Source organism: Giraffa tippelskirchi, chromosome 4 (assembly GCF_054371585.1).
Source record: "Giraffa tippelskirchi isolate mGirTip1 chromosome 4, T2T-mGirTip1v1.2.pri, whole genome shotgun sequence".
NCBI lineage: Eukaryota > Metazoa > Chordata > Mammalia > Artiodactyla > Giraffidae > Giraffa > Giraffa tippelskirchi.
The window spans coordinates 20349930-20375875 of NC_137278.1; the positions used below are offsets into that span (position 1 = coordinate 20349930).

A 25946-nucleotide genomic window follows, 5' to 3' on the forward strand; every position below is an offset into this window, starting at 1 on the left:
CTAGAAAAGCTTTGTTCGTATACAACCTCTGTCAACAGAGTAGTTGAGTTCCCTTCCTTACACCCATCCCTGATGGTGCTGATTATCATCAATCTTTGAAAGTTTTTGTTGCAGATTTTTCAGTTTAATGAGATTCTACTCAAGCTCTAACATGTTTCCCTTCTGAAGCTAATACAACATAAATGTGAAAAATAAATTCAGCTGTGGTGATAAATCTAAATATAATGTCAATTAGATCTATGCAGAGTGAGCCGAGGTGGTCAACGATGAATCTTAAAAAGCTGTTAGAGACATGCACAGATGAGAGGTTTTGAAACCTCTTTCACTTGGTTAAACAGGAGGAAAATCAAAAAGGCTCCCACCAACACGCAATGTGTGTAGTTCAACTTGACTTTACACAGCAAAGGCTCTATTAGAATAGCAATTAGCACAAGAAAAGAAGACATATTCTATATTTCATGCAGTTATATTTTCTTCATCCAGTCCTAATCATGGCACAGGTGTACACATCCTCATCAGTCTGTCTGTCTGTCCTTCCATTGTGGTGCTACTGGTTCTACATCTACCCATCCTGTGTGCTCTGAGTTTATTGAATCAGCTCTCAGCATGGCTGTCTGCACCACGCATTCTCAGAACCTCGTGTCTTTCCACTCTATAGCAGCTCTGCACGATGCATGCCTATGTCTGACTTCATCCTGTAAACAAGATCTGACCTCAGGAAGGCCAGGTGACCATCGTGGCCCCAGGGCCCACATCCTGTTATCTTCATATAACAGCCAAACCAAAGATGCTTATCTTTCCACCCTCACCTATCAATCCCAGGGAAAGAAGTGGCAAGCTCTGCTGGGGACATGCCTCCATCTAGAATAATTATGGACACAGGATGGAGTATTTTCATAAGCTAACCTGGGTCCTGTGCCCAGCCCTGGTCTGAGAAGGACAGACACTGACTGATATGATTAACAGGAAAAAAAAGAGGTTGGTAATCAGATTAGATAAAACTAGAGCTACCAGTTTTTTCTCTGAGAAGGAGATGGTGATAAAATCGTGGATGCCTCCAACTCCCATGTGTGGTACAGGGACAGGACTAGAGGAGCACTCGGAAAGGCATGTAGCATATGCAGAAAGATAAGAGAAAAATCAGAGGCAGAAGAAAAAAGCACGTGTGTTTGGAAAATAATGAGTCATTTTGTCAGGCTGGAAGATGTGACTTGTGATGGAACACAGTGGACTCTGAGACAGAGAAAGTCAAACTAGACTTCTATTGAATAGAAGAAGAAATTGTAGCTCTTAGAATTTATACAATTAGCACAGCTTCTCTAGTCTTTAAAACATTTCTAAGATCTGAATCAATAGTTTTTTGAATCCAACAAAAATGAGAGTCTAAGTAACTTGCTCAAGTGCAAAACTTAAAGGACAATTAAAGGACAAGGTCTAGCTTCAAAGGAGAAGGAAATGGCCACCCAATCCAGTATTCTTGCTTGGGAAATCCCATGGATAGAGGAGCTTGATGGGCTATAATCCATGAGGTCACAAAGAGTCAGACACCACTGAGTGACTTTCATTCACTTCTTAGCTTCAAAATAAGGTCTACGTGACTCCTAGACCTAGACTCCTTTCTCAGGGCTAGAATGCCTTTCATATTGCAACACAAGCTGATTTCTGTGAATCATTTCCCATTAAAGATATTTTGAGTAATGATATTAATCAAAAAGAAACGAGTATATTCTTTTTTCTTTTACCATTGGCTAACGTACTTCATTTTTAGATACTAGAATTATAACATTCATTTTATAGAAAAAAAATTAAGTGTAATAACCAAGAAATGGCACTTATTGGAATAACTGAAACAATAACTAATATCCTTAATCATGGAAGATTGAATCTCTAACTTTGAATATTAAAAAAAACCTGCTTTAATACCTAACATTTATTTAATGGCATTATGTCTTCGATACTATATGATTTGCAGATATTATATAGCTAATCCTTAACAGGAGACTTTAAGCTGGTATCACTTCCTCCAATAAACTGGTGAACAAAAGTTAGGCTCACAGAGTAAGTAATTTGCCTGCAATCATAAAGCTGGTGATAAATGGCAAAATAAATATTAAGACAAAATTCTGAGCTCTCTCTCTGTATGGAGGGGAGGGAGCTGGTTGTGGTGTCTGGCAGTTCAGCCCCCTTGAAGTTCCCTGATTCCCCCATCATACATGCAATCCCTCTGTGTTCATTTAATAAAAAACCCAGGACAAAAGTCACAGGAAAGGCTTAGTGTTGCCAGAGGCAGGAGCAGTCTATTGAGGCTTATGTAGGTATAAGTCAGGATGGTTGAGTTGCTGTTGTTTTCTTTGACCAGAAAATTGTTACTATCCCATCATGACATTGGTTGGCATTGAAATAACCACAGTGGAAAGTAAAAATGTTGTTGCAGTTTAGTTACTAACTTGTCCACCTCTTTTGTGACCCCATGGACTGTAGCCCACCAGGCTCCTCCATCCATGGGATTTCCCAGGCAGGAATACTGCAGTGAGTTGCCATTTCCTTATCCAGGGAAGCTTCCCAACCCAAGGGTCAAACTCACACCTCCCGCATTGGTAGGTGGATTCTTTACCACTGTGCCACCAGGGAAGTCCGTGGAAGGTAAAATAGACCAGCTGAAAAGAAAATCACATAGCAGATAAAGAAGATAGATTTAAGTAGAGCAGATGATGTGTATGTGTGTGTCTGTAAACACTTTCTGTTCTCAGGTTCCCTTGTTGGATACAAAAAGATTGACAACATGGAAGGGGAAAAAAATCCCCTTTGCAGTAGAAATGGTTTACTTCTGTTTCTAATTCTCCCATCCCCTGTTTATTTCCTTCCTTCATCCCTGTTGAAATAATTTTATTTTCCAAACTAACATCTTTGGGTACTCTTGCGAATAATTGCGCTTATCTAGGAGAGTGGGAGCGTTGTCTGAACTCTTACAGTTTCGTAGTTGAGGAGGATAGAATTTTCCTTCTCATCTATCATTCACAGTTTGCTGCTGTGAGTTCACAAGGGCAGGAGCTTGCAAAAAGTGGAAGATAATAATGTAGAAATAAGCAGAAAATGAATGCTAGCATTCTGAAAGAGGATTCCAGTGCCCTGCTGCCCATGGGCATGGGCATAGTCATTCTTCTGGTAGAAAATGAATCAATCATTTTGCTTTGAAAATTCTGTGTTACCTAGTGAGGGGGTTGAGCATGTGGCAGCCAACATATTTGCTTTTCTGAGCTGAGGAGACCTTTACATTGGCAAAGAGAAGAAAATCATCTAAAGAACGTGACTGGTTGGAAAATCTCAAAGACCTTGGCATGGCAGATCTGGTTCATGAAACCAATCATACTCACTCTCTTATCTCCAGAAGTTGATTTCAAAGCAAATGAGGGGCCAGTAAAGACTGCATGGAAAATGATGCATTGTTATATGCATAGAGTAGGTTAATCGCACAAGATAATTGTTAACCCTTTGAGAGAGGTGCAGGGCTTACCAGTTTGGTGTCCACGTCCCTTGTGCCCTGAGCATCTGGAGTGGGACCCCCTCCTCCTTCCAAACTAGAGAGTCTGGTTACCCTGATGCAGTACGTCAATGGCCAATGTGATCTGTACTCTAGACCTGGACTCCCCTGTCCTTGCCTCCTGTCTATCTTTACCTTTAATCTGACTGTCCTTAACTTTCTAGATTTATCTCATCTGAATTTGATGACCTAGATTCCAAACTGAACCACTTAGTTCTCAACTTGTTCTATGCTCAGACTGGGGTCTAATTCTAAAAGTGGTCGCAGAATTTATGTTGGCTTTTAGTTGAAAGTAAACATAGCTTAATGTGGTGAAAACAAAAGTAGTGAAATAGGCATTATGCTTGATAAATTTGCTTTTTGGTTTATTATTTCTTTTAAAAATATTTATTTATTAAAGTACAGTCAATTTATAATGTATTAGTTTCAGGTGTACAGTTCAGTGATTCATATATATATATATATACATATGTATGTGTGTGTATATATATATATATATATTCTCTTTCAGTTTTGTTTTCTTTTTAGGTTATGACAAAATATTGACTATAGTTCCCTGTGCTATACTATAAGTCCTTGTTGGTTATTTATTTTATATATAATAGTGTGTATATGTTAATTCCCAACTCCTAATATATTCCTCTTCCTCTTTGTAACCATTAGTTTGTTTTCCATGTCTGTGAGACTATTTCTGTTCTGTAAATAAGTCCATTTGTACTTTTTTTAAGACTCAAATAAATGATATCATATGATATATGTCTTTATCTGACTTACTTAGCATGCTACTTTCTAGGTACATCCATGTTGCAGCAGATGGTGTTATTTCATTCTTTTTTATGTCTGAGTAATATTCCACTGTATGTAGATATATATATATGTGTGTGTGTGTGTGTGTGTGTATGGTATCTTCTTTAAATTAAAATTCATTTTAGTAAAATAACTTGGAAAATGGAGAAATTACTTTAAGATAGATTTTTAAAATTCAATGTGGAGTGCCAAGAAATTATCAGGATTTGCAGTTGTGATTCTCAGCATCTACTTTTGAAGATTTTTCATTTAGATGAAAAGTAGAAATGTCACGCAATTTTTAGAAAAGTTAAAGCTAGCATAATTGTCTGGAGGCAAATTAGAAATAAAAAGGAAACAGTGAAAAGTAAGAATAAGTTCTACAACAACATAAAGTGAAAGTGAAAGTGAAGTCGCTCAGTCGTGTCCGACTCTTCTCGACCCCATGGACTGCAGCCTACCAGGCTCCTCTGTCCATGGGATTTTCCAGGCGAGAGTACTGGAGTGGGTTGCCATTGCCTTCTCCAACAACATAAAAAATATATGGAATTAATGAGAAAGTAAAATACTTTCAAGAAATGGATTGAAATGCTAAAAGATTAACAAAAAAATGGATACTGGCCCTTTGTGTACAAAAATCATTATATGAAGAAGATTTTGCCTTAGAGAGCATCATTTTGGTTAATTTATTGGGCTTGGGTGGACTCTGGGAGTTGGTGATGGACAGGGAGGCCTGGCGTGCTGTGGTTCACAGGGTCACAAAAAGTCGGACACGACTGAGGGATTGAACTGAACTGAACTGAACTGATTTTTGACAAAGTTAATCTTTAACTGTCATTAACTCCCAGAAAAACATGTTTGTCTTACCAGAGAATTCAACCTAATAATGATCACGAACAGCACTGTCACCCTCCAATGGGGTATTAGACCAGTGTAGACTTTAGTGTTATAAAGATCCTGGGAGACCACAGAAATAGTTCCCAGAGAAAGTTTCATAGTTACTCAGAGCTCTGTTCCTTTTCTATAAAGTGGGAAAAATTACATGAGATGACATATTTGAAAATTATTTGTAATGTAAAGCTTTTGACAAATGTAAAGGAATATTGCAATACATTATTATTATTAAGTCCAGGAAGCATATTATATCAACTGCTAACAGAAGCATAGATTTGCATACAGTCCTGAAAATAATCTCAGTAGGATTTCTAAACTCTGCAGTTCAGAATCTTGTTCTAGTTAGTTATGTGTTCGCGGGCACTAGTTCAGTAGAGACCTTCTGTGTATCTTTGGCTAAAACATTTGATTAACTGGACTCTTCAACACATTTTTTGATTCATTCATGGATTCATCCATTTATTGTTTTGCTTCACATTTAGTAAATGCCTATATGGACAAGATACTGGGCTAGGTGCTGGGGATTTAGGCATAAACTAAATGATCCGTGTCCTTAAGGAGCTCACATTTATTAGGGTGACATGAAGAAACAATGAACTCTGACGCACTGCAGCAGTGCTGTGTCAATAGCCAGCCTCCTGGATGAGAGCAGTAGCGTTTAACTCAACTGCAAAGATCAGAGAAGGACTCTTGGAGGAGATGGCAACTAGACCTCTGAACTAGCTCTCAAAGAATAATAAAGCACTAGCTCGGGAAAGAAAGGGTTGCGGAGAGGAACATGTGGTTTTTCTAACAAGTAAGGCATTGAGTTTAGTCTCTAGTTAGTTGAACTGAATTGAGTCAGCTTTAAGGTAAATGTGTTTTTTTTAGTGGTTACAAGGTGGGGAAGCACAGAAAAGAGCTCTTTAAGTGATCAATTCTCTTTCATGCTGCCCAGTTAATAATTGCACTCATTCTCAGAGCAACTTATAAATATATTACCACTTCAGACCCACTGCTCTGAAATGCATAAATGAAAAATGATCAGTGCTTCCTTATTGTGAATATTTTAAGTTACAACATTAATGTACTTATTTCTCTTTTATTAGGGCCAAAATGAGCATTGAAAATAATAGGTTTGCTTTATTGATTTCAGAGAAACGACAGAGATGTAGAAATAGTGAGCTGAAAAAAAAAACCAAATAAACTCTTGCCTCCTGTAGAATGCTGTATTTTAACCTAAAATAGTTCATGGGATCCTGATGTTATGTTTGCTTATATTAAAAAGAGAAAAACCACATGACAGCTCTTATTGGACTGGAATTGTGTTGAAACTGGCTCTTGAAGTGTGTTTGGAAAATATCATCGATGGAAAAGCAGCACATAGGGCTATAGTAACATTAGGAAGAACACTGGAGTTGAAACAATGGTACTAAGACTTCCAAGGTTGCGAGAATGAAGGTAAAAGGGAGGGAATCAGGGCAAATATTTACTGAGTACTTATGATGTCTCTGCAGCTTCACGGGGGAGTTGTTATCTACATTTCACAGATGAGAAACCCAAGACTCAAAGATGTGGGAGAACTTGCCCTGGTCACAGAGTTTGCAATGATCAGGGCTGGAATCCACTCTCAGATTTGCCAGACTCCTGGTCCCAGGCAGTTTTTGTTATGCCATTTCACTGTATTAAAAGGAGACAGAGGAGACTAGAAACAAGTATTTTGAGAAGGAAAGGAGAATAAACATTTTTACTAAAGAGCCATGATCATTTGAGTTAAATGCTAGGCGTGTGTGCGTGCTTAGTCGTGTTCAACTCTTTGCAGCCCCACGGACTGTATGTAGCCTTCTAGGCTTCTCTGTCCATGGGATTTTCCCAACAAGAATATTGGAGTAGGTTGCCATTTCCTCCTCCAACTGAATGCTGTAGCATAGAATTGAACAGTGTTTCTTAAATAAAGAACATTATTTAAACCTAAAATCTCTAATTTGTGAAATAGAAATAGTAATACTTGTCTCATGGAATGGTTGTGAGGATAAAATTTTTGAAAAATGTGAAAAAGAACTTTTCAACTATAAAGGTCATTAGCATCCTAGTTGTTGTTATGAAGTTCATGTCGGTGCTGGGAATAAAGCTTTGTCTTTATCTAATGAGAATTTGAGATTGCAGATTCTACTCCAAGTTAGGAATTAAACTTAGTTTAGGGATTCCTGTAATATACAATGTTTTATGTAATTATTAAAATTTCTACTGGTCTATTAGGCCCACAGTGCCTTTTAATTATCTTAGCTTTAGGGAAAAAAAGAGATACATTAAGAAATGAAAGCCTTCTAACAGCTTGTTGTAGCATTATTTGTTCATAACTACTAGCGAATGTCTTTTGCCGAATGCTTCAAATCCAGTTTTTAAAGACTGAGCTGCAGCTAGTAATCATTTCATAAATATTAATGGGGAACATGCAAGTGGAAAGTTAAATTAAAATGCTACCAAATGGCTAACATGGAGCAGAAAATGAGCAGAAATTTTAATCAGTGGAATACATGGCTGTATAACTTTTATCCTCCCATTAGAGTACAAAACAGAAGTTGATTTTTCTTCCACTTACAATCAGTTCATGTTGAAGAGAAAATGCAAATCAACTCAATTAGTGAAAGATTCTAGAAACAGCTATTCTTTAAGGTAAGTCTGCTTTCTCTGATCTTGACTGACTGCAAATGGCTGGACACATAGAGTTCATGACTGAGTGTAGTCTTCTCATTGGGTTGCTTGGCAACACTTCACAAGATTTTGGGAAAGGAACCAATAAGCGATATTTTTACATTCATCCACCTGCAATGCAGGAGACCCCAGTTCGATTCCTGGGTCAGGAAGATCTGCTGGAGAAGGGATTGGCTACCCACTCCAGTATTCTTGGGCTTCCCTTGTGGCTCAGCTGGTAAAGAATCCGCTTGCAATGTGGGAGACCTGGGTTCGATCCCTGGGTTGGGAAGATCCCCTGGAGATGGGAACAGCTACCCACTCCAGTATTCTAGCCTGGAAAATTCCATGGACTCTATAGTCCATGAGGTCACAAAGAGTCAGACACAACTGAGCGACTTTCACTTTCGTTTACATTCCTTCACCATCAGTTTATCATTTTTAACTTCTGGAGCTATTATGAATCTATATTTTAACTAACCTGTTGAAAATATGATTGATTCAGAGATCTCAAACTGGAAGAAAGGGAGAGTAAAGAGTTCAGATTAACTGAGCCAGGTTTAATCAGTGGAATACATGGTTGTATAACTTTTATCCTCGCATTAGAGTACAAAACAGAAGTTGATTTTTCTTCCACTTACAATCAGTTCATGTTGAAGAGAAAATGCAAATCAACTCAATTAGTGAAAGATTCTAGAAACAGCTATTCTTTAAGGTAAGTCTGCTTTCTTTGACCTTGACTGACTACAAATGGCCTGACACATAGTTAGATGTGTCCATTAGATGCTAAAGCATCTAATTTTAGAACATTTTTAGATCATCAGCATTCGACATCCTTATCTCATATTATATTCATTCATCTATCCATCCATCCACCCATCTAGAAAATGTTCACTGAGTATGTACTGTGGATCAGGTACTTGTGTTAGGTATTGGAAATGAACAGGTGAATGAGATAAAGTCATGCAGGTTCTTCTCCTAGAGTCCAACACTGCAGGAATACCATAGCTTTGTTATGAGATTGAAGGAATTATTGAAAGTAAAGCACTTAGAGCAGTTCTTGACACACAGCATTGACATATGATAAATACTATATGATGATGGGGGTAGGGCAATAGTAGGGGATGAAGATGGACAAATTGGAAGGAATCTGAAAATGACAAACTCTGTATGTCATGAGTATTTTTCTAATGAGAGAAGAGTAATTGGAGAACAGAAAGTAGATGAAAGAGGTGATCATCCATGAGTTCCATAACGACCACTGTGACTGCTGTTTGGAGGATGGATTTAAGATGACAGGGGCCAGAGGACTCAATACCATTTATAAGGCAATTTCATTATATGAGCAGAAAGAAGACAGTAGGCTGAATAAAGGGAGCAGCATGCAGCATGGAGGATGGAGGGAATATCTGAGATTTTAAGGAAGGGGATATTGGTGCTATTGGTAATTCACTGGAAATAAAAGGCAGTGGGGGTGAATTGTAGAGTTTCAGATGATGTCCTTGTTTCTAGTATAGGTGGCTGGTAGACAGTTGAGCCTTTAATGAGAAAAGTGAAAATAAAACAGGAGCACTTTTGGTGGAGCAGTTTTGAGTTCACAGCTTTCCGAGGAGTTACATCACTAAACAGACAATGTACTTAGCTGTGTTCAAACTCCACCAGATCAACAGTTTAATTCTTGGATAAGGCACTGTATCATTCTGGACTTCCTTTTCCAAACTCATAAAATGGGGCAAATACCATCTCAGTCCAAAGGGTTGTTGAGAAAGTGAACAAAGATAATGTATATAGAAGGCCCTTATAGGATGACAGGACTTAGTATGAAAAACTAATGAATGGTTTGTTCAGCCTGGGAAACTTGCCCAAGAGGAAAACAGTTGTTTATACACTTGTTCATTCATGTTCTCCCTTATTCATTTATTTAGTTATTGATTCATTTGGCAAGAATTTATTGAGGACTTTATGTGTGCAGGTAATGTGTCAGGTGCTCTGACAGGGAGGAGTTACTTTGGCAAACAAGGATTTTTTGGAGTACCAACTGTGTCTCTGGGCTAAAACCCTGTTGGTTTAGTTTGATTATGTCTGTATTCCTGCTCAATAGCATAAGAATGCAACAGAGGTGTCCCTTAGGGTTTCAAAAGATCCAACCTCTACCCTTTACGTTACTCTTATGACAACAAGACAGCACACGAGATGGCTGCCGGTGAGTCAATTTTTTTTCATTTCAAATTAAATTAATTGGTGGATAAAGTGTTATTAACAACAACAATAAAAATAATAGCTGAAATCTACCAAATATTTTCTAATAAATTGTATTTCACTGTCTCAACTGCGTGAGGTGGGTTTTTCTCCCTAGTTTACAGCTGAGGAAATTGGGACCAAGAGGTGCTTTGTGTTCTTCCAACAAGATCAAGCATTTTCCTTAAAAAAACAATGTGAATAATGTTCAATACAATGAAAATCCAGTTATTTGGGCAAACCTTTGCCCAAAACAAACAAACGACACAGCATTGCAAAGCAACTATGCTCCAATAAAAATTAGAAAAGAAATCAGGATGAAAGAGAGTGAAAAAGCCTATGTATAGAATGGGATACCACACAGTGAAACAATATCTGCATTATGGGGGTACCAGAAGGAAAGTAGGGAAGAAAAGAAACAGAAAAGTTGTTTAAAGTAATAATCTCCCAGAGGTAGGGGAGACATAGCCAGCCAGATAAATGAAGTTTAAAGGTCCCCAAACAGAGATCTCTGAGATCTCTGAGATCATCTCTTATGATGATGATAATCAAGCTCTCAAAAGACAAAGAAAGAATTTTGAAAGCAGCAAGAGAAAAAAGACTCATCACACACAAGGTAATTCTGGTAAGGTTATCAGCATATTTCTCACCAGAAACCCTGTAGACCAGATGAGAGTGGGATTTATCTTTAAAGAGCTAAAAACCAACCAACCAAACACAGAAAAGCAAACTGCCAACCAAGAATGCTTTCCTCAGAGCCCTTTAAAATTCTTATTTTATGTGTGCCATTTGTTTTCTAGCAGAGCACTTTGTCAAGTGTATTGGACTCTCTGTTACAGTATGTTCATCACTTTCCGAAAGTAGAGTGATGTGAACTCTATTGGATCATGACATTCAATGACCAAAACTTACTTGATTTTCAAGAACCTGACGTATTTACACCTGCAAAATCAAAAGGAAATCATCAACAGCCTCCCCTGGTGAGACAGGATAGATTGGTAACCACAGAAACCATGTCTAACCCTCATACCAAGGCCAGAAGTTTGGAAAGCATGGCCGTTGTGTCCTGAAAAAGGTATCAGGAAGGCAAAGTCCTGGAATTCAGCTGCCATGGTCAGTGGGTAGGGCTTCCCAGGTGGTGCTAGTGGTAAAGAACCTGTCTGTCAATGCAGGAGACATAAGAGATGTGGATTCCATCCCTGGGTCGGGAAGATCCCCTGGAGGAAGAGCATAGCAAACCCACTCCAGTATTCTTGCCTGGAGAATCCCATGGACAGAGGAGCCTGGAGGGCTATAGTCCACAGGGTCACAAAGAGTCGGTCACGACTGAAGTGTCTTAGCACACATGCCATTAGTGTATCACCCTGCACCCCCTCCACCCCCGCCCCGGATCCTGTGAGACCTCTATCTGGTCCTGATAATAAATCCAGAATTTTGCTTACATTAGTGTCAGTAGGTTTCTATCTCCTGCAATGGAAACGGTCTTTGACTAATATATACTTTTAGTCATTGTTCTTTTACTGTAAAATTTCCAAAACAAAGTGTTTTGAAATGTACTGAGTTAACAGGTATAGATGCTCACTACTCTTCAAGTGATCACCAAGCTCCTGCCATGTTAGAGCATGGGGTACCCAAAAGTGTGAGGCATGGATCCTGCTCTCAACCTTTCATGAAAATAAATATCAGTAATAGCAATGTTTGTTAGTTGCTTCTTACTTTATTTTTTTTAGTGTTTTTGGCTGTTTATGGAGGCATTCCTTTATAGTGTTATAATAACAACCCTCTGAGGTAGATTTTATTAACCAATTTTGTTAAGTGAAGCACACTGACTGGAACCGCCCACCCTGGCCAGGCACCATAGTAACCATTTGCATGAGTTGTTTTATGACAGGAGATCCTGGTAAGGAACACGTAACTAATAAGCCACCATCAACCGGAAGAGTTCCAGAAAGGTCTAAAGGAGACACCAATGTCTGACCACCTCCCAGAATCCCTCTCTCTGGCATCCATCTTGGCTGAACAAGGCGTGCACCACCAGGAAGGACTCTGAGTCAGAATGATTGGCTAAAGACAACCTGGAAACTAATCCCATCACCATAAAACCCGAGACTGGGAGCCCCGTGGTAGAGCAGTTCTTCTCGGTTCCCTTATCCTACTGCTCTCCGCCTGGACACCCTTTCCCAATAAAATCTTTTGCTTTGTCAGCATTTGTGTCTCCTCGGACAATTTATTTCTGAGTGTTAGATAAGAGCCCCCTTCCTGCAACAATGTTACAGATGGGAAAACTATGGTTTTAATGAATTTAGCCAACATATATTCTAGTAAGAGTCGCAGCTAGTAGGGTAGGGGGTAGGAGGTGAGTCTGTCTGATTCTGCTTCCTCTGTTTGTGTCTATTAATTCCAACTTGGAAAAGAGTCAGTAAGACTGGAATGGAAAACTGTGTCTCAGATGGCTTGCCACATGGAACCAACCCAAGAGACCTAACCTAACTTTCTTTTCTTCATTTCCTCAGCTGACAACACCCTCAGAATCAGCTCTTCCTACTCTCCAGCTTTGTGAATCATCTTCCTTAAAGTCAAAGAGTCTTGAGCGGCTGTGCATCTGTACATTGACTTTTCACACTCCAATGATCGGTGGCTGGACATCATCTTCTATGCCAGATACAAGCCCTTGGTGTGTGATGAATGCCTGAAAGCTATAATTCAGTCTGAAAACCCAACACTTCCTCACATCAGGAGATGCTTGGATCAAACTGCATTTAGGGCTGATGAATGAAATGTGTTATTAAAGATAATTCTTCCCAAAGCAGTGGTAATTATCTCAGCATTAACATTCCTAATTTAATTCAGCCTTGATTAAGCCTTTTTTTTCTCCAGAAGGAGGAAATTGAAAGTGTGAACACAAGATGGGAGGAAAAGGTTCTAAATAATGTGGTTATCCATTGGAAAGACACTTTCTATAGCTTATACCTGTTGTTGTTTAGTTGCTAAGTTGTATTCAACTCTCTGTGACCCCATGGACCATAGCCTGCCAGGCTTCCTTGTCCATGGGATTTTCCAGGCAAGAATATGGGAGTTGGTTGTCATTTCCTTCTCCAAAGGGATCTTTCCAATGCAGGAATTGAAGTCACAACTCCTGCATTGGCAGGCAGATTCTTTATCACCGAGCCACCAGGAAAGCTCACATAGTTTATACATAGGTCTGAGTTATGCACACTTCCTAGTGCAAGCTGGCTGATACCTGGAGAACGGCTCCATCTTACATAATTGTAACTTTAATACTCTTTCAAGAGGGGGATTTAAAGGATGGTAATGCTGATTTTAATATCATGTGACTTCCCCCCTTGGCTCTCTGTGCTATGCTTATTGTTACCAGGTACATTGTTTCTTCTCTCTGCTCTTTGAAATTATCTGGTTACCAGTCTTTCTCCCTCACTAGTCAGAGCCCCTCAAGGACAGGGGCGATGATGTAAGTACCTTTATATTCTTTTATTGTTTGTTGTTCAATCACTAAATCAAGTCCGACTCTTTGCGACCCCATGGACTGCAGCATGTCAGGCTTCCCTGTCCTTCACTATCTCCCAGAGTTTGCTCAAATTCATCTCCATTGAGTTGGTGATAATATCTAACCATCTCATCCTCTGCCACCCTCTTCTCTCTTATATCCTCTGCATCCAGCATAATGCTTGGCACAGAGTAGACACCCAATACCTGTTCGACAAAATGACTAAAAGATTGATCAATCTGAATAGCATCAACTCTCATTTACCAGCATTCCTATTTTAATCCCTTATGCTCCAAAATAATTCATTCATTTCCTGGCCTGAGAGCAAAATGGTTTAGCAAAGCACTTGGGTTTGGGTGGAACGGAGATTAACGGAAAAAAAAAAAAGACGAACTGACTGAGAATAATAAAATGCAAACTTATATCTCCTGAATTTCAGAATGAAAGGTGGAGTTTCAGATCCCATTTCCCATGTGAAATTCTTGGCTTGCTTTTGCTAACAGTCAAGCTAAAAAAGGGAACTTTTCACAAAAGAGGTATTTTTCTTCTTGGCCTGGAAAATCAATTTCAATGTTAATCTCGCTCCTTGGAATGTCTGCCCCCCTACCCTTTCCACCTAGCAAAATACTCTTCATCTTTCACAGCGTGGCTCAAATGTCCTCTCTTCAAATAATAATAATAATCATAGTGAATATCTGAAGAGCATTAACTCTGGGACGGACTGTGCTGAGAGTTGTGCAGAAATTATGTCACTTGCTGTTCACAAATCTCCATCCAATCAGGACTATTATTTATCACAAATGTACAGATGAGGACACTAAAGCCTATAGAGGTGATGTAATTGCCTGAGTTCAAACATTAAGTGGTTCATAGATTTGAAGAAAGGAGGGTTGATGCAGCTGAGCTTTAACTGAGGGGACTTGCTGACCTCCTCTGAGGCCTCCTGTGATAGTCTGCAGACAGAGCCAGCCCTTTTCTTTATTAAGACCCAGCATCCTGCCCTGGCCAGTTCTCAGGGGACCACCATAGCCTCTTAACACTTCCCCACAGCTCCAAGCTCTGCGCTTGCAATAACACCTAAGTGCCAATGCCAAGTCAGTCAGTCTTCTAGAAACAATCTTTACTTCTGCCACCCCTTTGCATTTTGAATGCTCCAGTCTTTAGCCACCAACCAGAAGAAGCCACTGCTTCTTCTGGTCCATCCTGCCTCATCTCACTTGAGCCAGCAACTTACTCATGGTTTTTGCTTTCCTTGACATGGTTCTATATGTAGAAAGAAATACACTGTTTTGTGTTCCCCTCGCCTCACACAGCATCAAGTCTGGAACACATATAAATGTCAGCATTGTGTTAAAAACAGTGATAAGTGCTTTTTTATTTTTATTAATTCTTTTGTTGTTGTTGTTCATTCAGTCGTGTCTGACTATTTGTGACACCATGGTTGGGGGTAGCATGCCAGGCTTCCCTGTCCTTCACCATCTCCCAGAGCTTGCTCAAACTCTTGTCCATTGAGTCTGTGATGGCCCCCAACCATCTCGTCCTCTGTCGTCCCCTTCTCCTCCTGCCTTCGATCTTTCCCAGCATCAGGGTCTTTTCCATTGAGTCTTTGGAAGTTGTTATTCCAATAGAGCGTGTTTATGCATTCCACTGAGCTTCCCAGGTGGCTCAGTGGTAATGAATCTGCCTGCCAATGCAGGAGACATGAGATAGATCCCTGGCTTGCGAAGATCCCCCAAAGAAGGAAATGGCAACCCACTCTAGTATTCTTGCCTGGAGAATCCCATGATCAGAGGAGCCTGGTGGGCTAGAGGTCCATGGTGTTGCCAATGAGTTAGACATGACTGAGCGACTAAAAACAACACAGTATTCATTCCATCACAGCCCTGATATGACACAGCAGGGAATCAGAGCTCACAATAGCAGGTAAAGGTAATCCCTCTGCCCAACTCTCCCGTTTCTAACAAATGATGCTTGTCAATCCAGAAGGATGTCACAGGTTAGTCTTCCCTTCCTTCAGTCATGTTTCCTTCTTAAAAGAATCCCTTGACATATGATCACAGAATTGATATCTTTGAAGTTCTCAAAGTAAGCTCACGGGTATAGAAATCACATCCGTCCAAAATACTCCTCAGAACATTGGACTGTGGGGCTTGGAAAGATAGACAGAGAGGCGGAATCCTTTTGCGTTCTGGTTGGCTATTCCACTGAGAATGAATGTTAGTCATCCTTGAAATTAGTATAAATTCTCACCCTATTGAGAAGTAAGTAGATAAAATGGTCCTCTTTTCCTCAATAAGGGTCAACTTGTGTCTTACAAGGTTGCTTGTTTATATATTTTCCCTCTGTTTCAGATATACCATATGAGCTGACCTTCTTGTTCTGTACGTACTATTTGTCATAGAAGACAGTACAGAGGAACCATGAAATAATGGCAAAGAAAACTGATACTACTTGCCAGCCATGTGACTTCGAGCAATACATAAACTCCCCATTCCTCGTGGTTTTCATCAGAAAAGTGGGGTTAGTAACAAGAATAATTATTTTATTGGGTTGTCATAAAGATTAAATGGTTTAATGCATGTGATGTCTAACTGTAACTACTAATACCCATTAACCATTATTATTGCGTAGTGGAGACAGCATTGAATTGAGAGAAAGGAGACTCGAGTCTTATCTCTGGTAACCAGCCCAATGGCCTTGGATTGACTGCTTCATCTCGCTGAACGTAAAGAGCCCTCCATGACCTGTCCTTCATGTCACGCTCCTCTCGATATCACACTGGATTTTCCATCCAAGCTGTTTATGGTCAGTTACTATTGCCCCCGGACACAAGTCTAGTCTTCCTCCCATTTCCACCATGCTTGTACTATGTGAGCACACATGTTCATCTGTGCATGTGCATGCATGCACGCACGCACGCACACACACACACACACACACACACACGGTGCTCCCCCTCCCCTGTGTCTTTGCTCACCCTCTCTCCTTGCCTTGCTATCACCCGGATAACTCCTCTGCTTAGAAGGCACATCTCAGAGGGGTTTGCTGACCCCTGAACCTGACTCTAAGCCCTTCTATCACTTCACACACAACCCAGTCTTGTCATAGCCTGTTTTAATGTCTGAATGTTTCACAAATGTGGAACTACATAGTGAAAAATTCTATCTTATGAGAGCATCTGATGTCTGGCACATCCTGAGTCCACAATAGAGTTTCATAAATGGTTCCTGAAACATTAACTTAGTGGTGGCCTCCCTCAAAAAAAAAAAAAAAAAAAAGGGAAGAAATTGGTGTTCTTGAGCTGGGGTGTGGGAGTGGTGACGCAGTTATGAAAATAACCTACTGGGCTTTTAATTCTGTACATTCCTTCCAGCAGCCCTTGAGAAACACAAGACTAGATTCTTTAAAAATAGTGTTAATTAGATAATTTTTTTTAAAATTGAAGCATAGTTGATTTACAACGTTGTGTTAGTTTGAGATATACTGCACAGTTATTCAGTTATATACACACACACACACACCATATATATGGAAAAGAATCTGGAAAAGAACATATATGTATACATATGTAATATATACAATACATGTATATACATATATTATACACACATAATATATATACACACACATTATTTTATTTATGTATTTTAATATTTATATATAAATAAAACTCCGGGAGTTGGTGATGGAAAGAGAGGCCTGGCGTGCTGCAATTCATGGGGTCGCAAAGAGTCGGACACAACTGAGCGACTGAACTGAATTGAACTGAAAATTTTATATATTTTATATATTTAATATATACACATACATATATACATATGTTTGTGTGTGTATTTTCTTTTTCAGATTCTTTTCCCATATAGCTTATTACAACATATCGAGTATAGTTCCCTTTGTATACAATGGGTCCTTGTGGGTTATCTATTTTATATATAGTAGTGTGTATATGTTAATCCCAAACTCCTAATTTATTCCTCCCCACCCCTCTCCCATTTGGTAACCTTTACTTTGTTTTCTATGTCTGCGATTCTATTTCTCTTTTGTAAGTTTATTTGTATCTTTCTTTTTTAGATTCCACATATAGGTGATGTCATATTTGTCTTTCTCAGGCCTAGATTCTTAATCCCACCCTGGTGCCCATGAAGGTCATATGGGGTAGGGGGAAGGGAGGAGATTCATGAAGGATTTCACACATTTCTGAAAGCCTCATGGAATTGCTACCCTAACTCATGAAGAATCTGTTCAAACTTAGTTTCATGTGTTTCTGTCTTTAAGTGAAATCATATTCTCTCAAGATGGTCTCACTTTCTCTTCCTGTTGATCAGATGTTCTGATATCAGTTTTCTCTTTGATTATTGTAGAATGATAATTAAAAATTGGTTATTATTGTATGTGTGCACTTTTTCAGATAGGAAACTTATTTGAAAAACAACAAAGAATGGGAGCAATTTGGTGAGGAATCCTTTTGGGAGTTAAAAGTAGGTGACGTCTGCAGAAGAGGATGTCAGCTCTCTAGCCCCTTTTCTGGTGTTTCTGGAAGCTTGGTTTCTGCATTGGATAGGAATTCCACCGTGAAGGACCACAAACTGAGTAGTTTAAACAACACAAGCTTGTTGTCTCATAGTCTCAGAGGCTGGAGTTCTCAGATCAGGGAGTCAGTTAAGTTGGTTCTTCCGAAGACTATGTGGGAAGATCTGTTCCAGGCTTTTCTCTTTGACTGGTAGGAAGTCTGTCTTCTGCCTGCATTTCTTCCCATCAGCTTCTCTCCATGAGTGTCTGTCTGTAAACTTCCCTTTTATAAAATCACCATTCAGATTGGATTAGGACCCACCCTAATGACCTCACTTTAGCCTGAACCCCTCTGTAGAGACCCTCTCTCCAAATCAGGTCCCATTCTGATGTACTCGAGGTTAGGACTTTAACATATGAATTTTGGAAGGGGCACAAATTAACCCGCAATGCTTGAGGACCACCTAGATATGGGGTCTTGTGGTCTCGTGCATGGTGTTGGCACTTTTATTATTTATACATATTCTGCCCGCCCCCCACCCCCACCATCCACCGAACTTCATTCCATGTGAATTTACAGCAAGGCACATGGATAACATTTCCTGAATTCTAACTTCCTTTTCTGCTGCTGCAAAGCTGTTATTCTCTTTGGTTTCTCCTTTCATCAACCTGGCTGCCAACCAATGTCTAAAAAAAAAAAATCCTCGCGCTGCAAGCTGAGTTCCTGCTTCAGGTCGATGTGGCTTTATTGATATTCCAGCATGGTTTGCGCCACGATTTATGCTCTGCAGTTTGTGAACCACAGACCCAAGGGGAAAAGAGATAGTGAAAGAGGGGATTTTTCGATCACTTTATATGCAGTAAGTGAATCTCAATTTCCTGCCATGTTATTTCAGAGTCCTTAAATATACTTTTTTCTGCTTGGACGTTAGAAATGACAAAGGGTCTATAGTCTTCAGGATGAAATATGTGTCCTGGAAGATTTGTAATCAGAGTGACCTCTTAATGTGAATGGACCCAGAGACATGTGCAACGTTCTGATTAAAGGTGAGGGGAGGATGCTTGTGTTGGGGTCTGAAATGACAGGAACAGTTGTGAGTCTGTGAGAGACATTATTATTCCTGGATCTTTAGGGTAGGAACCATACCATAACCTGCACCCTCACTTCCCATGGTGTAGGAAGAAACAGAACTGCATCATTAGAGAACAGAGGATGGTTATTTAGAACATCGATCTCTGCTCAGAATAGGACTTTCAAAACAAGGCAAAACATGGCAGAGGGAGTGAGGGCTGCAGCCCCACACTTAGAAGAGGGGAAGGAACACAGTGGCAGAGCAGCAAGAGAATGCAGGAATGACTTCATGTGAGAAACGAACAGAGACCCATGACACTGATTTTTTCATATGCAATGATTGCATACAGGCTTTCCAGGTGGCACAGTGGTAAAGAATCTACCTGTCAATGCAAGAGACACAAGAGACGCAGGTTCAATCTCTGAGTCAAGGAGATCCCCTGGAGGAGGAAATGGCAACCCACTTCAGTATTCTTGCCTGGAAAATTCCGTAGACAGAGGAGCCTGGCCAGCTACAGTCCATGGGGTTGCCAAAGAGTTCGACATGACTGAGCAAACACACACACACACACACACACACACGCATACTGATTGCATAATAAACTAAAAAACCAGGCCGTTATTTGTATTGAATAAAATAACTTAAAACATCTATTTCTGGTTAAGTTTAGAAAACATGATGCAGGGAGCTCAAATCCGGTGTGACAACTTAGAGGGGTGGGTTGGGGCAGGAGATGGGAGGGAGGTTCAAGAGGGAGGGGACATACGTATCCCTGTGGTATTCCTATGGCTGATTCATGTTGATATGTGGCAGAAACAAACACAATATTGTAAAGCAATTATCCTCCAATTAAAAATAAATAAATTTAAACACAAAAGAAAGAAAGAAACAGAAAGCCTCATAGGTGATTTACACAGAGGGGAAGACAGCGAGGAAATGGGTCAGGTTGAGGAAGATGTAGCGGGAGGGTGAGAGATGGTGGAAGGTTTTACACTGTGGTCTCTGGGGACCCCAGGGACCAGTCCTTTTGTTATGCAAGCTCCCAAGTGGTTTGGCTGAGTAAAAAGAGCTCAGGAGGAAGAAAATGTGAAGTCCTGAAGGGTTCTGCTCCATGAGCAGCTGGCAGTTTCTTTCCAAGCCTGAAGCATACAGGAAGGAACAATGATCAACAACAATAATAATTCCTCATGGGCAGCTCTTTAGTGCTCTGTTTGCCTGACTCTCTTGCTGTCCCCCAAAGTGGATGGGGTGACTTGTGGACAGGATGATGTAGTCCTATTGTATGACCCCAGGTTTGGTGAGGTCCAGACTCAATTTGCCTTGTCCATGCTGAGCAGCTTACTAAAGTTCTCCAAGGCAGGACTAGAACTTAGGTTCTTTGGCACCTGCCCAGGGTCATGCTCACTTCACTTTACCTTTTGCTTCTCCTCTCAGCAGGATCACAGATTTTTTGGTCATTTCTGCCTTTTGACTTCCCTGATATTGGGAAGTCTGTCTTATCCACCTCTGGTTTTGTCTGGTGACTTGCTGAAGAGATGACAGAGAAATGGCGTAACCTGGAGGGTACCTTCCAAATTCTTTATTTCAATCCATTCTTAGGATGCTCTAATATTTGCAGCTAAAATGTAAAGACCATATTCTTTAAGCCTGAGTCATTACTCAGCTGGATTATTCCAAGGGCCATCCTTTCTCTTCCTGGATTTTTCCTTCCACAATTATTGACTGAGTCCCCACTGGTGTAAGCATGGCGAACTCCTAATGATGGTCCATGCTGTGAATTTCAATCTGGTCTGCTGGGTTCCACTTAAGTCTGCCAAATCCCTAGACTAAAACTCATCAGTGGTTCCTCTGCCCCAAAACTGAAGCCTAAGTTTGTTGATGGGACAGGTCTATGAGCTCTTGATCCTCCAGCAGCTGAAGGGGGAGGGGGTAGGGACAGAGCTGGGGGCTAAGACTGTGAGGCAAGAGCAGACCATGGAGGACCACCTGTGTCTCATTAAAGAACATGGACTTGGGAGCAAATGGAAGTCTGCAGAGGAAAGAGCTGAAATGATCATCTTTAAACATTGCATTTGATTGCTCCAGCCCCAGACCTGTAACAGGGGTTGGAAAACACTAAAGAGACCTATGGCATGGTTCTTATCTTCTAGAAATGTATAACCTTAGAGGTTATGAGATCTGCCATTGTTGTTTTAATACTTATTTACTTAGAAGATATTTATTGAATGCTGTGCCATGCTGTGCTGTGCTCAGTTGGGTTCGACTCTTTGCAATCCCACGGACTGTAACCCACCAGGGTCCTCTGTCCATGGAGTTCTCCAGGCAAGAATACTGGAATGGGTAGCCATTCCCTTAGCCAGGGGATCTTCCCAACCTAGGGATTCAACCAGGGTCTCCCTCAAAGCAGGCCAATTCTTTACCATCTGAGCCACCAGGGAAGCCCATGGGAAGGCCCTGACTGACCTGTGTCATAAAGGAACACGGACTCTGTGAGTGTCGTATGGTGGTGTTGTTCAGGCGCTAAGTCGTGTCTGAATCTTTGCGACCCCGTGGACTGCAGCACACCAGGCTCCCCCGTCCTTCACCACCTCTCAGAGTTTGCTCAAACTCATATCCGTTGAGTCAATGATACCCTACAGTGTCATGTGTTCTTTCCAAATGGAATATTTCAGCCTGAATTGGAGCGGCCAAAGGAAGGTCTTAGCTCAAAGGCCCTGAATTTTTATTTTTGAGAATTTTTGGCTTACAAATAAGAGGCAGGAGAGAAGAGGACCATGAGAAGGTATAAGACACGAGCCAGTTCAGTTCAGTTCAGTCGCTCAGTCGTGTCCGACTCTTTGCGACCCAATGAACTGCAGCACACTAGGCCTTTCGGTCCATCACCAACTCCCAGAGTCTACCCAAACCCACGTCCATCGAGTCAGTGATGCCATCCAACCATCTCATCCTCTGTCGTCCCCTTCTCCTCCTGCCCTCAATCCTACCCAGCATTAGGGGCTTTTCCAATGAGTCAACTCTTCGCATGAGGTGGCCAAAGTATTGGAGTTTCAGCTTCAACATCAGTCCTTCCAATGAACACCCAGGATTGATATCTTTTGGGATGGATTGATTGGATCTCCTTGCAGTCCAAGGGACTCTCAAGAGTCTTCTCCAACACCACAGTTCAAAAGCATCAATTCTGCAGTGCTCAGCTTTCTTCACTGTCCAACTCTCACATCCATACATGACCACTGGAAAAACCATAGCCTTGACTAGACGGACCTTTGTTGGCAAAGTAATGTCTCTGCTTTTAAATATGCCATCTAGGTTGGCCATAACCTTCCTTCCAAGGAGTAAGTGTCTTTTAATTTCATGGCTGCAATCACCATCAGCAGTGATTTTGGAGCCCCCCAAAATAAAGTCTGACACTGTTTCCACTGTTTCCCCATCTATTTCCCATGAAGTGATGGGACCGGATGCCATGATCTTAGTTTTCTGAATGTGGAGCTTTAAGCCAACTTTTTCACTCTCCTCTTTCACTTTCATCAAGAGGCTCTTTAGTTCTTCTTCACTTTCTGCCATAAGGGTGGTGTCATCTGCATATCTGAGGTTATTGATATTTCTCCTGGCAATCTGGATTCCAGCTTATGTTTCTTCCAACCTAGCATTTCTCATGATGTACTCTGCATATAATTTAAATAAGCAGGATGACAATATACAGCCTTGATGTACTCCTTTTCCTATTTGGAACCAGTCTGTTGTTCCATGCCCAGTTCTAACTGTTGCTTCCTGACCTGCATACAGGTTTCTCAAGAGACAGGTCAGATGGTCTGGTATTCCCATCTCTTTCAGAATTTTCCACAGTTTATTGTGATCCACACAGTCAAAGGCTTTGGCATAGTCAATAAAGCAGAAATAGGTATCTTTCTGGAACTCTCTTGCTTTTTCAATGATCCAGAGGATGTTGGCAATTTGATCTCTGGTTCCTCTGCCTTTTCTAAAACCAGCTTGAACATCTGGAAGTTCACGGTTCATGTATTGCTGAAGCCTGGCTTGGAGAATTTTGAGCATTACTTTTACTAGCATGTGAGATGAGTGCAATTGTGTGGTAGTTTGAGCATTCTTTGGCATTGCCTTTCTTTGGGATTGGAACGAAAACTGACCTTTTCCAGTCCTGTGGCCACTGCTGAGTTTTCCAAATTTGCTGGCGTATTGAGTGCAGCACTTTCACAGCATCATCTTTCAGGATTTGAAATAGCTCTACTGGAATTCCATCACCTCCACTAGCTTTGCTCATAGTGATGCTTTCTAAGGCCCACTTGACTTCACATTCCAGGATGTGTGGCTCTAGGTGAGTGATCACACCATCATGATTATCTGGGTCGTGAAGATCTTTTTTGTACATTTCTTCTGTGTATTCTTGCCACGTCTTCTTAATATCTTCTGCTTCTGTTAGGTCCATACCATTTCTGTCCTTTATCAAGCCTATCTTTGCATGAAATGTTCCTTTGGTGTCTCCAATTTTCTTGAAGAGATCTCTAGCCTTTCCCAATCTGTTGTTTTCCTCTATTTCTTTGCACTGATCGCTGAGGAAGGCTTTCTGATCTCTCCTTGCTATTCTTTGGAACTCTGCATTCAGATGGGAATATCTTTCCTTTTCTCCTTTGCTTTTCGCTTCTCTTCTCTTCCCAGCTATCTGTAAGGCCTCCTCAGACAGCCATTTTGCTTTTTTGCATTTCTTTTCCATGGGGATTGTCTTGATCCCTGTCTCCTGTACAATGTCACGAACCTCTGTCCATAGTTCATCAGGCACTCTGTCTATCAGATCTAGTCCCTTAAATCTATTTGTCACTTCTACTGTATACTCATAAGGGATTTGATCTAGGTCATACCTGAATGGACTAGTGGTTTTCCCTACTTTCTTCAATTTAAGTCTGAATTTGGCAATAAGCAGTTCATGATCTGAGCCACAGTCTACTCCCGGTCTTGTTTTTGCTGACTGTATAGAGCTTCTCCATCTTTGGCTGCAAAGAATATAATCAATCTGATTTCGGTGTTGACCATTGGTGATGTCCACGTGTAGAGTCTTCTCTTGTGTTGTTGGAAGAGGATGTTTGCTATGATCAGTGCGTTCTCTTGGCAAAACTCTATTAGCCTTTGCCCTGCTTCATTCTGTACTCCAAGGCCAAATTTGCCTGTTACACCAGGTGTTTCTTGACTTCCTACTTTTGCATTCCAGTCCCCTATAATGGAAAGGACATCTTTTTTGGGTGTTAGTTCTAGAAGGTCTTGTAGGTCTTCATAAAACCGTTCAACTTCAGCTTCTTCGGCGTTACTGGTCGGGGCATAGACTTGGATTACTGTGATATTGAATGGTTTGCCTTGCAAACGAACAGAGATCATTCTGTCGTTTTTGAGATTGCATCCAAGTACTGCATTTCAGACTCTTTTGTTGACCAGGATGGCTACTCCATTTCTTCTAAGGGATTCTTGCCCACAGTAGTAGATATAATGGTCATCTGAGTTAAATTCACCCATTCCAGTCCATCTTAGTTCGCTGATTCCTAGAATGTCGACGTTCACTCTTGCCATCTCCTGTTTGACCACTTCCAATTTGCCTTGATTCATGGACCTAACATTCCAGGTTCCTATGCAATATTGCTCTTTATAGCATCGGACTTTGCTTCTATCACCAGTCACATCCACAGCTGGGTATCGTTTTTGCTTTGGCTCCATCCCATCATTCTTTCTGGAGTTATTTCTCCACTGATCTCCAGTAGCATATTGGGCACTTGCTGACCTGGGGAGTTCATCTTTCAGTGTCCTATCTTTTTGCCTTTTCATACTGTTCATGGGGTTCTCAAAGCAAGAATACTGAAGTGGTTTGCCATTCCCTTCTCCAGTAGACCACATTCTGTCAGACCTCTTCCACCATGACCCATCCATCTTGGGTTGCCCCACACAGCATGGCTTAGTTTCATTGAGATAGACAAGGCTGTGGTCCGTGTGATCAGACTGGCTAGTTTTCTGTAGTTTTAGTTTCAGTGTGTCTGCCCTCTGATGCCCTCTCGCAACACCTACCGTCTTACTTGGGTTTCTCTTACCTTGGACGTGGGGTATTTCTTCACAGCTGCTCCAGCACAGTGCAGCCATTGACATGAATATGAATATGACCAACAAATACTGCTTTCATACTCACTTAGCATACTTCATCAGGCCTGGATTTATCAATGCCATTTATCCTGTGTGTGTCCATTAATCCAGCCTACATTTAGTGAGCTCTTGTATGTCAGGTATTGTGCTAGATTCTGGGGCTTCCATGTGAATCAGGCACCAACCACATCCTCAAAGATCTCGCAGTTTCATGTAGAATCAGATAAAGAAATATACCCTATTGGACAGGAAGCTTGTATGTTCTATGTGACCTTAAAACTGGTACTAGTGGATGCAAGTTAATTAGCAGATGGATTTCAGTTCAATATTAAGAATAACTTTCCGACCACTGAGCAGGTCTGGAGCAGGTAGGGTTTCCTGCCCCCACCTACGTGCCTTTCCCACAAAAAGGCAAGTACCAGGCACATGTCAGTTAATGGTGTAGCTACACCTCAGGGAGGATGCTGTAGTGGTGTTGAAGCTAGGGCCCTGAGACTCCTCACAAGCTGCTACAAAACAGAACATTCACCTTCAAACCCAGCCAAGCCTAGACCAAGCCTTGGTTTAGGTAAGAAAGAGATTCCTTGAAGTTCAG

At 40.8% G+C, this 25946-nt stretch overlaps 1 protein-coding gene across 2 annotated transcripts in view; it reads left to right on the plus strand.

Annotated features, from left to right (window-relative positions):
• The window catches only part of LPIN1 (lipin 1), a 373872-nt gene extending 361533 nt beyond the window's left edge, over window positions 1-12339 (plus strand). For both annotated transcript variants that reach the window (XR_014083711.1, XR_014083717.1), the window contains exon 25: window positions 12024-12339. The gene's annotated coding sequence lies outside the window, so the exon portion shown is untranslated. The remainder of the gene's footprint in view (window positions 1-12023) is intronic.
• The last annotated feature ends 13607 nt before the right edge of the window (window positions 12340-25946 follow it).